This window comes from Delphinus delphis, chromosome 1 (assembly GCF_949987515.2).
Source record: "Delphinus delphis chromosome 1, mDelDel1.2, whole genome shotgun sequence".
NCBI lineage: Eukaryota > Metazoa > Chordata > Mammalia > Artiodactyla > Delphinidae > Delphinus > Delphinus delphis.
The window spans coordinates 21,003,102-21,020,815 of record NC_082683.1 but is presented as its reverse complement, the minus strand read 5'-3'; the positions used below and the strand labels follow the sequence as shown (position 1 = coordinate 21,020,815).

Here is a 17,714-nt window from a genome sequence, read left to right as displayed (position 1 = left end):
AGGCTCCGGACGCGCAGGCTCAGCGGCCATGGCTCACGGGCCCGGCCGCTCCGCGGCATGTGGGATCTTCCCAGACCGGGACACGAACCCGTGCCCCCTGCATCGGCAGGCACACTCTCAACCACTGTGCCACCAGGGAAGCCCTGATTTAATGTTATAAAGAAAATATGAGCTGCTATGCAGATGTTACACCTTCTAAAAGGTATTCTATTCCCAGAGCTCTAAAATGCCTAGAACTTAACACCATCCCTTCCACAAACTTTTTTTTTTTAACATCTTTATTGGAGTATAATTGCTTTACAATGGTGTGTTAGTTTCTGCTTTATAACAAAGTGAATCAGTTATACATATGTTCCCATATCTCTTCCCTCTTGCGTCTCCCTCCCTCCCACCCTCCCTATCCCACCCCTCCAGGCGGTCACAAAGCACCGAGCTGATCTCCCTGTGCTATGCGGCTACCTCCCACGAGCTACCTATTTTAGTTGTGTATATATGTCCATGCCACTCTCTCACTTTGTCACAGCCCCCCCTTCCCCCTCCCCATATCCTCAAGTCCATTCTCTAGTAGGTCTGTGTCTTTATTCCCATCTTGCCGCTAGGTTCTTCATGACCATTTTTTTTCTTTCTTTCTTAGATTCCATATATATGTGTTAGCATACAGTAGTTTTTCTCTTTCTGACTTACTTCACTCTGTATGACAGACTCTAGGTCCATCCATCTCACTACAAATAACTCAATTTCATTTCTTTTTATGGCGAGTAATATTCCATTGTATATATGTGCCACATCTTCTTTATCCATTCATCTGTTGATAGACACTTAGGTTGCTTCCATGTCCTGGCTACTGTAAACAGAGCTGCAATGAACATTTTGGTACACGACTCTTTGAATTATGGTTTTCTCAGGGCATATGCCCAGTAATGGGATTGCTGGGTCGTATGGTAGTTCTATTTTTAGTTTTTTAAGGAACCTCCATACTGTTCTCCATTCAATTTACATTCCCACCAACAGTGCAAGAATGTTCCCTTTTCTCCACACCCTCTTCAGCATTTATTGTTTCTAGATTTTTTTATGATGGCCATTCTGACCGGTGTGAGATGATATCTCATTGTAGTTTTAATTTGCATTTCTCTAATGATTAACCAAAAACTTAGGCTACTGGGAAACTTTCTTCAATGGGCACATCTTTGTATAGTTACAAAGGAAGCTAATAAAATTCAACTAACAGTTAAATGTGGAGGAATTAATCTCGCACTTCAAAATGAAAAGGGTACCAGTAATATAAGAGCCTAAGGTTACCAAACCCTAGAAGAAAGTACATCTGGAGAAGATTACTCATCTGGAACCAAGGATTGAATTGGTAATATCCAAACAAACATGAGGAACCACCCATTTCAGGTATGCCATAGTCCTTGTTTAGGCTCTGGTTAGCGCAGCAGAAAGAGAAGCAGACTTGAAATACTTAGGCACCTGGGCCTGAATTTCAGCCCCGTAGTTGTGCAAGTTACTTAATGTTTCTGAGTTTCAATTTCCTCATTTGTAAAATAGGGATACTAACCTACTTCAATGGATCTTTGTGAGGAATAAATGATGAAATATATATGAAAGTACAAAATATATACCTGGATCGTGGTAGGTGCTTAATAGACTTCCACCAAACCTGAATTCTACTAAGACCTGATAACTCCTGTTATCTATACTCACTGGCATGGTTACAACATTTCTTCCATATTTCATTCCCTACCAGAGAAACAAAGCTGACACTGAGGATTCCACTGCAGATGGTGGGGCACAGAGAATAGGATGTCTTTATTACCTCTGCTAGCTTTGAAATGCAAGGTCAGGAGGAAAAAAAAGTGACTTTGTTAAAAACAAAGAAACTCGGGCGTCCCTGGTGGCGCAGTGGTTGAGAGTCCGCCTGCCGATGCAGGGCACACGGGTTCGTACCCCCGTCTGGGAAGATCCCACATGCCATGGAGCGGATGGGCCCGTGAGCTGTGGCCGCTGAGCCTGCGCGTCCGGAGCCTGTGCTCCGCAATGGGAGAGGCCACAACAGTGAGAGGCCCGCGTACCAGTAAAAAAAACAAAACAAAACAAAGAAACTCCATAAGAAAACGTGTACAAGAATGCACATAGTAACATTATTCACAATAGGTAACAGTAGAAACCACCGAAATGTCCATCAACTGATCAATGGATAAACAAAAGGTGGTTTATCCATACAATCGAAAGTTATTTGGCCAGAAAAAGGAATGAAGTACTGAGACATGTCTACAACACGGATGAAACTTGAAGACATTATGCTAAGTGAAAGAAGCCCACATATCATATAAGTCCATTTATATAAAAAGTCCAGAATAGGCAAATCTATAGAAATAGAAAGTACATTTGTGATTTCTTGGGGCTGGAGGGGACAGGAGGTAGAGGGGTGATAACTAAAGGATATGTTTCCTTTTTTTTTAATTGAATTGAAACTCACGTAACATAAAATTAATCATTTAAAGTGTACAATTCAGTGGTATTTAGTACATTCACAATGTTGTGGGACCGCCCCCTCTAGCTAATTCCAAAACATTTCCATCAACCCCAAAGAAAACCTCATACCCATTAAGCAGTCATTCCCTATTCCCTCCTCCCCCCAGCACCTGGCAACTACTAATTTACTTTCTGTATCTATGGATTTATCTATTCTAGGTTTTTCATATAAATGGAATCCTACAATTTGTGGCCTTTTTGTGTCTGGCCTCTTTCACGTATTATAATGTTTTGAGGTTCATCCATGTTGCAGCACGTATCAGTACTTCGTTCCTTTTTATGGCTGAGTACTATTCCATTGCACTGTTATGCCACATTGTGTTTATCCCTTCATCCACTGTGAATAGTGCTGCTATAAACATTCATGTACAAGTCTCTGTTTGAGTACTTGTTTGCAATTCTTTGGGGTATATACCTAGGAGTGGAATTGCTGGGTCATATGGTAATTCTATGTTTAACTATCTGAGGAATCGCCAAACTGTTTTCCATAGTAGCTGCACCATTTTACAGTCTCACCAGCCAATGTATAAGGGTCCCACTTTCTCCACACCCTCACCAACACTTTTTTTTTTTTTTTAATTATAGCCATCTTCGTGGATGTGAAGTGGTATTTCACTGTGGTTTGGAGTTTCTTCTTGAGGTGATAAGTATGTTCTAAAATTGACTGTGGTGGTCGTTGCACATCTGTGAGTCTACTAAAAACCAATGAATTGTATACTTTAAATGCATGAATTATATGGCATATGGATTATATCCCAACAAAGTTATTATATAAGAGAAAAAAGGAGGGATTCCCTGGTGGCGCAGCGGTTGACAGCCTGCCTGCCGATGCAGGGGACACGGGTTCATGCCCCGTCCGGGAAGATCCCACATGCCACGGAGTGGCTGGGCCCGTGAGCCATGGCCGCTGAGCCTGCGCTTCCGGAGCCTGTGCTCCGCAACGGGAGAGGCCACAACAGTGAGACGCCCGCGTACAGAAAAAAAAAAAAAAGGAACTACTAATACAGGCAACAACATGGAAGAATCTCTTAGATTCTGAGCAACAGAAGCCAGACGTAAAGTACATACTGTATGATTCCATCTTAAAACAGGCAAAGTATAGTTAAAAAAAATCAGAAATGTTGCCTGGGTGTGTGGAGATTGGCAAGAAAAGGACACCAGAGAACTTTCTAGAGTGATAGAAGGCTCTCTATATATTGATGGGAGTATGATTTCACGGATATTGGAGGTATGTTCACATGGGTATATCCATTTGTTAAAATTATACAATCAAGATTAGTGTGTTTTCATGTTTCTAAATTTCACCTAAAAAATAGAATGAGTGGGTGGAAAGCAGGGGAAGTATAGGTGAAACAAGAATGGCAGGATGGGGGGCTTCCCTGGTGGCGCAGTGGTTGAGAGTCCGCCTGCCGATTCAGGGGACACGGGTTTGTGCCCCGGTCCGGGAAGATCCCACATGCCGCGGAGTGGCTGGGCCCGTAAGCCAGGGCCACTGAGCCTGCGCATCCGGAGCCTGTGCTCCGCAAGGGAGAGGCCACAACAGTGAGAGGCCTGCGTACTGCAAAAAAAAAAAAGAATGGCAGGATGTTGACAGTTATTGAGATAGGATGATGAGTACATGGCGGTTTATTATACTCTTCTACTTTGTATACATTTGGAATTCTCTCTAATAAAGCCCTTTTAAAAATCTTTCTTTCTGGGAATTCCCTGGCCATCCAGTGGTTAGGACTCCGCGCTTCTACTGCCGGGGCACCGGGTTCGATTCCTGGTTGGGGAACGAAGTTTCCACCAGCCTCATGATGCGGCAAAAAAACCCCAAAAAACCCACTTTTTTTCCTATTATAGAGTCATTCAAAACATGGAAGACTGCTTAATGAAATGGAAAAACCATTAATCATTTTAGTTTAAAAATTAGGTTTAAGACATATATATAGCCATCCCAGCCTTGGGGGAAAAAATACAAACCAAAAAATGTACATATGTAATGCTATAACAAGAAGGATATGCACCAAAATTGTTAGCCAGTGGTCATGTCTCTGGTAGGACAACAGGCGATATATTTTTCTTTCTGTTCCTGTGTATTTTCCAAGTATTCTACTGTTAACTTTTATTGTTTTGTGTTAATGTGGAAATAGTCATTAGAAACTAGCTTTGGATGGAAAGAAACTTGAGTTTGAATCTGGCTCTACCACACACTAGGTTGCGTTCTTGGGCAAAACTGTTTACCTTTTTTTTTTTTTGCGGTACGCGGGCCTCTCACTGTTGTGGCCTCTCCCGTTGCGGAGCACAGGCTCCGGGCCCAATCCCTGTTTTTCTTTTAATTAATTAATTAATTTATTTATTTTTGGCTGCTCCAGGTCTTAGTTGTGGCGTGCGAGATCTTCGTTGCAGCATGTTTAGTTGAGGCATGCGGGATCTTTAGTTCTGGCATGCAGACTCTTAGTTGAGGCATACATGTGGGATCTAGTTCCCCGACCAGGGATCAAACCTGGGCCCCCTGCATTGGCAGCATGGAGTCTTACCCACTGGACCACCAGGGAAGTCCCATCATCTCTGTTTTATAGATTGGAAAACTGAGGTTTAGAAATGCTGTCACACAGAAAGTGGGTGGCAGAACTGGATTGAACTTTAGGACTGTCGGACTCCACAGCCCAACTCTTTTTATTTTATTATACTAGTTCCAATTACCTTTATGCATTGGAAGTGCTTTTTTTTTTCCTATAGGATTGCTTCAGTAGGAAAACCATCGCAAATAGAGTGAAAGGAAACTTGCATACATCTTTTGCATAATTCAGAATGTTGAAAGGGGGTCAGCTGTCACTCAATGGGAGCACCTCCCTGCAGTGGTAGGCAGCAAGTCCAGAGGAAAGAGAATACAGATGACTTGGGTTCCATCTCCACTCTACTGCTACCTAGCAGTGTGTCCTTAGAATTATGGGATAAGGGCATTGGAACGGGTTTTGCAGCTCATCTCAGAGTCTACCTCTCATTTTACAGATGGGTAAATAGGCTGAGGGAATGAAATGTCATACTCAGCGTCACACAGCCAGAGTTAGAGGCAGATCTTGGCCTGGAGCACAAGACCCTAATCCCGGTTTAGTGCTTCTTCCTCAGTACCACATAGCATTGTGCTTCAGTTCTCCTTTGTTAAATGGGGATGATAATAACTTTCTAGCTTCCTCACAAGATTGTTGTGAGGTTCAAATGAAAAGCATGAACAAAAGCATTCTGATAGGTATAAAATACTGTTTGTATGCAAGGTAGTCATGCTGTTATTCATTCAGCAAGTATTTATTGGTACCTGCTAAGCCCACATCACTCCTTGGGGACCCAGGAGGATCAATAGGTGAATCAGATAAAGAGCTGGCCCTCAGGATGCTTTTAGTCTTTTAAGGAAGAGAAGCCACATAAATAACTACTGTTCAAGTTAGGAGACAGATGAAGGAAAGGGTGAGAACTAAATTTTCTTTTCATAAGTTGTCATTTTGAGGTAGAGAAAAGAAGAAAGTGTTTTGGGACTTTTCCTCCTTTACAGTTGAGATATAATTTACTTACCATAAAACCTACCCTCTTAATGTGTGCAAATCTGCGCTTTTTAATATATTCACAAAGTTGTGCAACCATCACCAATATCTAATTCTGGAACATTTTCATCACCCCCCAAAAGAAACCCATACCCTTTAGCTATCACTGCCTACCCCCAATCGTCCCATCTTCTCCCTCAACACTAGACAACCACTAATCTACTTTCTATCTCTATAGCTTTTTCTATTCTTGACATTTCATATAAATGGATTCATACAATATGTGGCCTTTTGGGACTGGCTTCTTTCCCTTAACACAATGTTTTCAAGTTTCATCCATGTTATGGATGAATCAGTACTTCATTCCTTTTTATGGAAGAATAATATTCCATATATGGATATACCACATTTTATTTATCCATTGATGGACATTTCGGTTGTTTCTACTTTGGGGATATTATAAACAATGCTGCTATGAGTGTTCATGTACAAGTTTTCATGTGGACATAGGTTTTCATTTCTCTTGGAGTAGATACCTAGGAGTAAAATTTTTGGGTCATATGGTCACTCTAAGTTTAACTTTTTGAGAGGAGGCTTTTCTTAAACGATTTTTTCTTATTGAAAATAATACTGTCACTCACACTTAGTATTTACAGTGTGCCAGTTATCCCGTGTAATCCTCACAACAGCCCTGAGGTAGGTACAATCATTATCTCTGTGTAACAGTTGAAAAAACAGCCAGTGTTTCTTGAATTATCACATGCCAGGTATTGTGCTAAGTGTTTTACAATGCATTACCTCATTAATGCTCCCAATAACCCTGTGAGATAGATATTATTACATATACCTATATAGCAGGTAAAAACAAAAATAAAACAAAAAACCCAGGAGCTTAAAAGTAAACCGTTTTGGGGGCTTCCCTGGTGGCGCAGTGGTTGAGAGTCCGCCTGCCGAGGCAGGGGACACGGGTTCGTGCCCCGGTCCGGGAAGATCCCACATGCCGCGGAGCGGCTAGGCCCGTGAGCCATGGCCACTGAGCCTGTGCATCCGGAGCCTGTGCTCCGCAACGGGAGAGGCCACAACAGTGAGAGGCCCTTGTACCGAAAAAAAAACCAACCAGGGATGATAAAGCCTACCTTCACAGACTGATGAGGAATGGAAGAGCCACATATGTAAAATGCCTGACACTGAGCATAGTAAATAATATTTATTGAACATTCTAAACATTTTACAAGTGTTATCTGACAGACTCCTCATAACAGCCCTGTGAGACAGGTACTACTATTATCCTCATTTTATAGATAAAGGATCTGAGGCATGGAGAAGTTAACTTGCCCAAAGTTACAGTAATTAAATGAAGAGTCAAACTAGATAGCTTAACTCCAGGACCCAGGCTGTTGGCCACTAAAAAAGAGTTACTACTATTATCTTTCATCAGACCACATCCAAGCAGTCTTCCCCAATAGAAACTTTGTCTCTTACCGTTTCTTAGGGTTAGGCTAAGGAATCAAAATCACCTTGACTCTGCTGGTCTTAAACACAAATTTAAAGATTGCATTTCAGGGTCATGGACTAAGTTGGCACAAGGACATCATCTGAGAAAGGTGTGGATGGTAGGACAAGCCCATCGGCAAAGCATCTTCGGAAAAGTTCTCTGCCATCTTTGAGGCTCCTGGCTTAAATGATTCCATATGGGGCTGACTGAAGCTTTCTCTGTGGAAGGCCATCCTAAGAAATGCTTCACTTGTGGGAGGCTCTGGATGAAAACTCACCTGGATGTCTTCTCTGCCTGTATGGTTCTGTATCGCGATTTGAGTTTTGTGAAAAATTTTCCTGATGTTTTCAGAGCTTTGCTTTTCAGTGATCATAGATAATTTATCTGCCTTCTCCTAGGGCCACAATTACCTTAAGGTAATGGAAGGGAACAGAAAGAGAAATGGAAGCATATTCCGATAATGCCAGCCTTTCTCATTGTATTCAAGAGCATCCACAGTCTTGCATTTTGCCTTTAACTTGCATCTTTCCAAATCCTGCCACAACTCAAAGTACCTTTTCACAGGGGAGCCTTTTAAGTTTTGCCGCCTAACTTTACTCCTAGCAGAAAGGTCAAGGAAAACTAAGCCAGTCAATTTGGAAATGCTTCCTTTCTGATTCATTTGCAGCTGTGTTACATCCAGATGTCTAACTCAAGAGGGAACCAGGTAAGCCACTGGCACCCAAACACTCAGGCCTCAACTGATGAAGCTCCCTGACCAGAAACGCCTGCCTCCCATTCTGATAAAGGCTCTCTAAAAGGTTCAGGAATAAGCACAGTTTTATGCTTTCTGAAAACAGAATCTGGGGGTTATGAACAAGGACAAAATCTTACCAAGGTCCTGACCCTAACACTGTCTCTAGAGAGCTTGTAGATAGCTACCTGGGCAAGGACTGATCCTGCTCTGCTCCCTTCCCCAAGAAAATGGGGTTAATACCTCCCCAGATGGCTACAGGGAGGATTAAGGGTTATTATTCTTGGCATCCCGCTCTGTCACAGCTCTAGCAGTTGTGACCTTGTTCACCCTAAAATAAGACATTAAATATAAAAATGCAAACAGTGATCCCTGAATCTGATTCTACAATAGGGTGAGAATTTTCTTTCCACACAGCTTCTGACACTGCCTCCAATACTCCAACCTGTTGGCTGAATACTCCTCTTATTCAGGCCTCAAGTTTTTAAGGTATTAGTTACTAATGCCACAAAGCCCTTTGTGGAGTCAGCAGCTGTTACTAATAGCACCAAGAATGAACCCCAGGACTCTCAGGGTTTCAGTCAGGCCTGAATTCAACCTGAAGAAACCAAAGTGGCAGCCCTTTACCCCCAAACCCAGGCTCTTGGGGGCAAAAGATGAGATCTAGTGAAAAGCATGTATTACATCATTTAGTCCTTATATACCCACTGTAATGTAGGTGCTCATTTCACATATGACGAAAGTATAGCTCAGAGAGAACATGTGCTTTACTCTAGGTTACACAGCTAAGAAGGTGCAGACATAGGTTCAAATATCAGCCCTACTACTACTAGCTGTGTAACCTCCAGCATATTTTTCAACTTTCTGGACCCTCAGTTTCCTCATCTGTAAAGTGGAAATAGTGATAATACTTACCTCAGGGGACTTCTGAAGATTAAATGAAATATTGTAGGAAAAGTGTTCAGCAAGTGCCAGGCACAAAGTAAGTATTCAATACATATTAGATTTTTACAGATCAAAATGACAGGAATTTGATATAATAACAGAGTTTAAAATACTGAAAAAAAAACTCAGTCCAATTTAACTACATAAGTATGAACTACTCTACCATATCCTTGATAAGAAGTGGCAAAGCCTCTGCTTGAATACCTCCAATGATGGGTAACTCACTCCCCCACAAGGCAGCCCATTGTGTTTTTAGAAAGCCAAATTCTCTCCTGTCAAGCCAACATCTACCCTCTTGGAATTTCCATCCTTTGATCCTAGTGCTGCCTTGCAGAATCACACAGAGAAAGTCCAGTTCCTTTTCCAAAGACAGTTCTTCAAGTATGTGTTCCCCCAGGCTCTTAGTTTTGGTCCTTTCAGCCCTTGCTCAAGTGTCACAGTCCCTGAGGAGACAGACCTGGGTCTGAATTCTGATCCTTTCACTTACTAGCTGTGTGACCTTAAGCAAGTTATTTTACCTCTCTGAACCTGTGTCTTCATATGTATAATAGGAAAAACTTTCACTTCACACGGTAGTCATGAAGGTTAAATTAGGTAAAGTAAGAACACTACCTAGCACAGAGCATGACATATACCAGGCCCTCAATAAATGTCAGTCACTTTTTAGGATGTATTCCAGTTAGTAAATATCCCTCAAAGTAAATTAGCCAGAATTAAACGTAACACCAAGGGACTGGTTTCTGATGGCAATTGTCAGGGCTTGGGTTTTTGAAGAGCTTATTAGACAGCTGAGAAGAAAGCACAGCCTAAGAATTATATGGGTTTGGCAGCCCAAAGATGCAGTGGAGAATCTGGAAAGGTGAGGATAAAAGAAGAAAGGAAACAGAATGGATCATTAAACCAGTGGCCCAAATGAAAAGGTTAAGTATCACCACATTACACGTTGTCTATGACTCCCTCTCTGAGACCCAGGACTGCACACGTGGGCTATACGCCTTAATTCAAAAAGGAGAGAAGAAAAATAAAAATAATTGAAGAATAATTAAAGTCACACTTTTGGGTCTTCCCAGCAGTTGGCCCCTCAGGAGCCACAGATTTTAGCAGAGGGCTTCTTCAGTTGTATCCTTCCAGATTCTGAAGCCCACATGCGTGAAAATACCCTCCATAGGATGTCCCATGAGTTCTTACCAGCTAGAAAAACTGTCAGCTGTTTCACAACTTTAAAACACAAAACTGGCAAATCATCAATGTTAACACCATCACCACAATCACTACACATATTCTCTTTCCTTCAGTGACCCCAAGGGAAGGAGTCCCAGGCAGAAATATGAATTGTTGTTCAGTTACTCTTCAGAGTTGACCCAAAGCACTGCTTCTACAAAGTGGGATGTGACCTGAACGTAAGTGTCCCCAAAGAGCTTAAGAGGGAAGGACAGCTGGACTCCAGAATTAAGCAGCATGATCACAAACTATGGCAGAAAAGGTTGTTTCCCACCTGCCGATGAAATACAACAAACTGCAATGAAAAAATCCATTGTTAGTCTTAGACTCGGCCCAAAGGAGCCCTACTAATTACTCCTTGGCCTGTGATAGAGGATCTGGCTATCACTATGCTCAATAGCCAAGATTCAATTCAATCCCTTTAAAAATATAATTACAAAGAAGCAGCAGCCAGAATTCAAACCAAAAATATCCTTTAGTAGTTCCTTCAACTTAGTGAACACAGACTGGCCACTCAAGGAGGACTGCAATGTACAGAAAAGCTTAGTGAGGCCACGGGGCATACCTGTGCCCTAGGTGGGGATTTCATAATGCCTTTGAGTCAGGAAGTGACCTCAGAATAATAATCTTCTTCTCAAAACTGTTTCAGGCCTTATTAAAAGGGAAGACTTAACTGCCACTTTGCCCTGATCATCTATCCCATCTTTGGGAAGAATGGGGAAGCTACATCCACCCTACCATGCTTTTAAACTCACTAACTTGAGAGGAAAACTTTTTAAAGTTGCTTTACCACTACCTCAGGAAGTTAAAGAAAGTCATAGAAGGAAAGGCCTTTGGAGGAAATAGTCAAATTAGGTTGTTAGACATTAGTCATAAATCCCGATGCCTCTTTTCTAGAGACCCTAGTAGTACACCTGCAGAAGAGAGAGCCAGAGGGCACTATGCGAATTCAACCTGGCTGGCAAGGGGGCGTCTCACTGCAGCTTTCAGCAACGAGAATTGGATCCTGCTGGGTCGCAGTCTCTCTCCTACTCCACACTTCCCATTTGCCCTTTGAAGTGGGTACTGAATAGCCAGTTCCCAAGTAAAGGCCCTTTGTACGGGCGCTACAGTCGCCTGGTGGAAACACCTCGGCAGAGTTCAGTTTGGTGCCAGGATGGGCCACTGAAGGCATCTGCGGCTGCCAGAAGCCTGGACTGGACACGGGGACGGACACACACACACACACAGATGGAAACTAAGAGAGAGCAGGTCAGGTCAACGTTGCCCTCCCGACACTTCCACCTGCCCCCTTCTTCCTGAGACCGGCGCCAGATCAGATGTCAAACAAAAACTCCGCAAAAAAGTCCCATGATGGGACGACTTCCACCTCTCCCTCGGAAGAGCCTCCCCAAACTCCCAGAGCCTTCCCTCCACGTCCCTGCCAGCCCTCCGTCCCCACCCCGCCCCCGGCCCACTCTGCCCTCCGACCCGGCGAGGCCTGCCCCTTCTCGGGACACCCCGGAGCCCTCAGGCGGACGGGTCCAGGCCCCCGGGCCGGCAGGGCTGGGGCCGGCCCAGAGCTGGCGGCCCGTGTGCCGAGGCTGCCGGAGCCGGTCCTCGCCTCGGCGCCCGCGGAGAGCAGGGGGCGGCGGCTACCCGTACCTGTCAGGCCTCTTCCCAGGACCGGTGGCGGCGCAACTTCAGGAGCCCATGTCCGTCCGGGGGGCCCGGCCCCTCTCCCCGGAGGGGGGGCGCGGATCCCGGGGAGGGGGCTGGAGGGCCCGGGCAGCTCTAGCCCCTTCCCATGCTCCCCGCCTGGCGCCTGGCCGGGGCCGGACAGCGCCTCCGCCCGCCCCTGCGCACCGCCTCACACCCGCGCTCACACACACTCACACTCCCTCGCGCGCTCTCACACACGCACTCCCCTCCCTCCTCCTCCTCTGTTTATCTCCTCCAGCTGTCTGGGGACCCAGGAGAAGCCCAGCACCGCGCCTGCGCCACGCAGTCTCCGCCCCCGCCCCGCGCCTCACAGCCAGCGGCTACGCTACAGAGACAGCGCCCGGCCGTTTCCAGAATGGCGATCAGGGGCCCCTCCACCCCCCGCTCCTGGTCAACGTCTGCTGCCGGTGGCGCCTACTAACCTGCTAGTTGGGGAGCCCCGCATGGCCGCGGCCAATCCGCTTCGCTGCTCGCCAGACCGGCAGCCAGTGGGCGGGCGGAAAAGCCGGGCTAAGCCTGGAGCAACCTGGGAGTCGTAGTTTTTCTCCGTCGAAGAGCTCCCGCAGCGCGGGCTCACCCCGCCCAGTTGCCATTAGTTACCCGGACGCACCTTCCACCCTATGTGAGCGTAAAATGCTCCCTCCTGTCGCTTCTGGGACACTCCCCTCACCCATTGCCCCCAGAGCCCGACACAGTCTCCTAAGAGCCTCCTCAAGACTCCCTCAGAGCCCCTTAATTGGGGGACTCTTCAGGCTGGGGCCCCAGGGTCACCCCAGAGCCAAGTCTCACCTTACTTCTTCCTGCTCTGGGGGGCTGCTGAAGTGGTACATTCCTCACTCTTGGCTTCCCGGCCTGAAGGAAGAGCATAAAAGATAATCAGTCTACACCGGTGGCCTGGAGGGGAGCCAGCCACACACACACACTCTGGGAACACTCAGTTTGTTGGGAGAAAGTTCCATCTGAGACTGCTGGTCCCACCTCTGAAAAAGAGAGGCCGTTCCAGCCTTGAGCAGTCCCAAGTCTGATGCAGGAAACAATTCCTCTCTAAGGAAGTTCCCAAGGTCACAAGGGAGTTATCATGCCTAACTTCTGGAGGTAGAGACCAGGCCCCACCCATGAGGAGCCTTGAGTCAGAAAAGGAAGACATGGTCATCTTTTGAGAATGGAAACTTGTCGCTCACCCACAGGGTGTCATCCGTCAGATAATCATAATTTGCTTTTGTTGAGCGTGTACTTACTGTGTCAGCACTGTACTGAGTACAGTTCCTTAGATAGGTACTCTAATATTACTATGTCTATTTTTGCTGTAGAGGAAGCTGAGGCATAAAAGAGTTAAAAAGCAGCTTGCCCAGGGTCACATAGCTGATAAGGAACCAATTTGAGATTCAAACCCACATCTGTCTGACTCTAGGGTCTGAGCTTTTTTTTTTTTTTTTTTGCGGTACGGGGGCTGGACACGCAGGCTTCGGACGCGCAGGCTCAGCGGCCATGGCTCACGGGCCTAGCCGCTCCGCGACATGTGGGATCTTCCCGGACTGGACCGAGGCACGAACCGGTGTCCCCTGCATCGGCAGGCGGACTCTCAACCACTGCGCCACCAGGGTAGCCCTAGAGTCTGAGCTTTTGAACATTACCTGTCCCTCCAGTGAGAACCAGGCAGCACCTACCCTCAGGAAGAACTGTATACACATACTTAGCATTTATAGTGTTTGTCCCATGTTTATCACTCCATGAGTTGCTTGTTTTTTCCTGCTTCTGCTTACATCAAGAGTTGAATTAGTGGGACTTTCCTGGTGGCACAGTGGTTAAGAATCTGTCTGCCAGTGCAGGGAATCCCTGGTCAGGGAAGATCCCACATGCCACGGAGCAACTAAGCCCGTGTGCCACAACTACTGAAGCTCATACGCCTAGAGCCTGTGCTCCACAACAAGAGAAGCCACCGCAATGAGAAGCCCATGCACCGCAACAAAGAGTGACCCCCACAGGCAGCAACGAAGACCCAATGCAGCCAAAAATAAATAAGTAAATTTATAAAGAAAACAAAACACAGTCTTATTTAAAAAAAAAAAAGAGTTGAATTAGTGTGTAAGCTCCCTACGTGTGATTTCTCCCCATTTGGAGGAGTTAGGGCCTACACTTGTAAATTCAGCTTTGTGAAATGCCTTTCTCCTAAAAATGTTATGGTTTATTTCTCCTGATCTCTCTCCTACAGATATATGTTCCACCAAATTTAAAAAACTATAAACTTTGGGACTGGAAGAAAGCTTTGAGATCATCTATCCATGGCTCCCCAGGTTCAGGCTGAAACATTGGGTCAATTCAACTGAATAATTGCTAACATTTATTGAACATTTACCATGGGAGATAAGTGCTTATCAGTGAATTAAGCAATACTCTCACAAATCACATAGCTAGTACAGTTGGGATTAAAACCCAGATTATTTGAATCCAGAATCCCCATTTTAAACCTTTGTTCTGTGCTGGCAATATCACAGATGATCTTAGAAATACCGACAGGGAAGTGTGGTTGATGTTTCTGTGACTCTTAGCACAGTCTTTGGCACACAGCAGACACTCGGTAAGTATTTGTTGTCAGAAAGAAATTTTGTTGGTAGAGAGTGGATGACAGCAAGAAGAAGAATATTAATAATAGCTACTTCTATTAGTTATTATTTTCTACGAGGAGCTCACTTGTTCTCTCATGTACTCTTTTTCTTTTCTACATCTATGAATATATGTATATATATTGCATATGTATACATGCATATACATATATCTATGTACACATATGTATATGCATACATATATGTGTGTGTATATGCATTTTCTGTGTACACACACATATATACATTCAAACACACACTAACTTATTTGATTCTCACCGCTACCTTATGAGATAAGTATTATTCTTACTCTCATTTTACATAGAAGAAACAGAGAATCACAAGGAGTTTAGTTCAGAATGAGACTCCCTCCCAGCCATAGGTGTTTTCAGATCAGTTCAAGAGAGAACTTTCTAACCATTAAAGCTGAGTTACTTGGGAAGTTTTGAGCTCTCTGTCTTTGGTAGTGTTCATGTATAGGATGTATAATCATCTGTCCAGGACACTCTAGAAGAAATTATTGTATTATATAGATATTTAATTAAATGACCAATTCTAATATTCTCTGATTTGGGTTTTGGAAGTAGACAAAGATTACTCAAATAAGTCTTGTGGCAGTGAATGCAGCTTTTTCTCCCCCCTCTCCTAAAAGCATCAGTTGATGCTCCAGCTGATCAGCTCTACAGAGATACTCACTGACCCCACTATTTTCACCTCCTGATTGGACTCCTGGACAGAAGGGGGTATATTCGAGCTGAAATCGAAGATGCTCATGTTTTACAACCCAGAAACTTAACTCCTGATATTTTAGAGGAACTGTTGCCCATGTGCACAAGAAAACATGGGCAAGGGTATGTCTTCCAACTCTTGTCACAATAGCAAAAAGAGTCAGAACAACCCAACTGTCCTCTGTAGGGGAATGGATGGGTGAATTGTGGTTTGTTTGTACCATGAAGTACTACACAACCAATTCAGTGATTTACATGCTATCAAGATAGATAAATCTTAAAAACATAATAAGAAGTGGAAAAAAGGAAGTTGAAAAATGATCTATTCAGTATGATATTGATGTAAAACAACAAAAAAAACCACATATTATAAATGCTTTTATATGAAATAAAAGTACAAAAACTTAAATGGGAAAAACACATAGCAATTTGGGAAAGTGGTTACCTCTGAGAAAAAAGAAGAAAAAAGAGATGAGTGATGGGGTTTTAGTTACAGTGGTAACATAGTTCTTTAAAAAGAGATCAATAGTAAACATAGCAAAATATTAAACATCACTTTTATCTTCGTGGTTATATTATTATCATACTTTTTGGAAGGTTTGAAGTAGTTTGTAATTAAATATTTTTTTAAAATGTATTCCCTCACTGTATTTTCTTTAGGACTTGTGGTCGCAAAGCCTTTGGGAGTACACTCTAGTTCACTGTGAGAAAAGTTGAGACCAACTGATTTTAGTTAGTCCCTTCATTTTACCAAAGAGAAAACTGGTTTAGAACAGTCTGGTGACTTGCCTAAAGTCACAAATCCTCAAGGGCCCAAACTGTCCACTCCTGTCCAACTGGTTCATCAAGAGTATCCCGACTCTTAGGGAATCCGCCTTCCAATACAGGGGACACGGGTTTGAGCCCTGGTCCGGGAAGATCCCACATGCCAAGGAGCAACTAAGCCCGTGAGCCACAACTACTGAGCCCGTGTGCCACAACTACTGAAGCCAGCATGCCTAGAGCCCGTGCTGTGCAACAAAAGAAGCCACCGCAATGAGAAGCCCACGGATCGCAACGAAGAGTAACCTGTTTGCCGCAACTTGAGAAAGCCCACACGCAGCAATGAAGACCCAATGTAGCCAAAAAAAAAAAAAAAAAGACTATCCCAACTCGTCTTGAGCACACTGCACCTGTGTTCAAACTATTCCTTCCGCTTGGAATCATTCTTCTCCCATTTATCTTATTGATTTTCTGTTCCTTCTTTAAAACCCTGCTTAGCTAGACTAAGAAAGAATTAGCCAATCTTATGCCCCAAGTTTGTGTCTGAATCTTAGAGTCAAGAGAGCCCTAATCTGCTTCCCTGCTCAGCATCCTCAGCTTTCTGCTCAGCCCTTCCCAGGAGAGCAATTCTCCCTCTCACAGGGCAACACATTTCCTTGTTTGCATTATTCTGATCATTAGAAAGTTCTTCTTTGTAATAAAGTTCTTACTTCCACTTACTTGTCTCAATTCTGTTCTCTGTGGCAACATAGATTTTGTGTATTAAATGAGGTGATACTTGTGTAAATTGTAAAGGCTTGGGTCAATTTGGTAAGAGCAGGAGTGACCGTCAAAATGATCTCTTTTGCTCTTAAAAAAGCTTTAGATAATGAATACAGCTCTCATGTCCCCACTTTCCTAAATGAGATATCTCCATTTTTTTCTAATCCAGCCAAAAAAGGGACAGAGATTGCCACTAAAGGGGACATTCAAGAGACTATGTCAAAGAATCCTATGACATTTCCAAAAGAAGCATCCAAAAGAAATGTATAGGCAATGATGGCCCCACAAGAATAGTTAGCAGATTGATTGAGACTGTTTTAGCAGCCAGTAATAAATAACTTGACCAGCAGTGGCTTTAACACATGAAGTCGAGTTTTCTCACATAACAAGAAGTCCTGAGGTAGGTGACTGTTGTAATTAGTTCAGCTGTTCAACATAATTTATTTCTATTTTTTCTGCTCCAGCATCCTCAGTTTTAGTTTTTCAATGTAGTAACAAAATGGCTGCTGCAGCACCAAGCATCATATCTATGTTCAAGGCAAGAGGAATAGGGGAAAAGGAAACAGCACTGTCTTTTATTAAAAAAGCAAAAGCTTTTTAGAAGCTCCCAAACGATTTCTGCTTATATCTCACTTGCCAGAACTATGTCTTATGACTACCTACAAGGTAGGTTTGGAAAATTCCAGAAGACAATTATTTAGTATG

The 17,714-nt window shown here is 43.8% G+C and overlaps 1 protein-coding gene across 2 annotated transcripts in view; it reads right to left on the bottom strand.

The window, feature by feature from the left end:
* The window catches only part of WDTC1 (WD and tetratricopeptide repeats 1), a 71,764-nt gene extending 59,397 nt beyond the window's left edge, over positions 1-12,367 (bottom strand). For both annotated transcript variants that reach the window (XM_060017099.1, XM_060017106.1), the window contains exon 1: positions 12,098-12,367. The gene's annotated coding sequence lies outside the window, so the exon portion shown is untranslated. The remainder of the gene's footprint in view (positions 1-12,097) is intronic.
* Between the last annotated feature and the right edge of the window lie 5,347 nt (positions 12,368-17,714).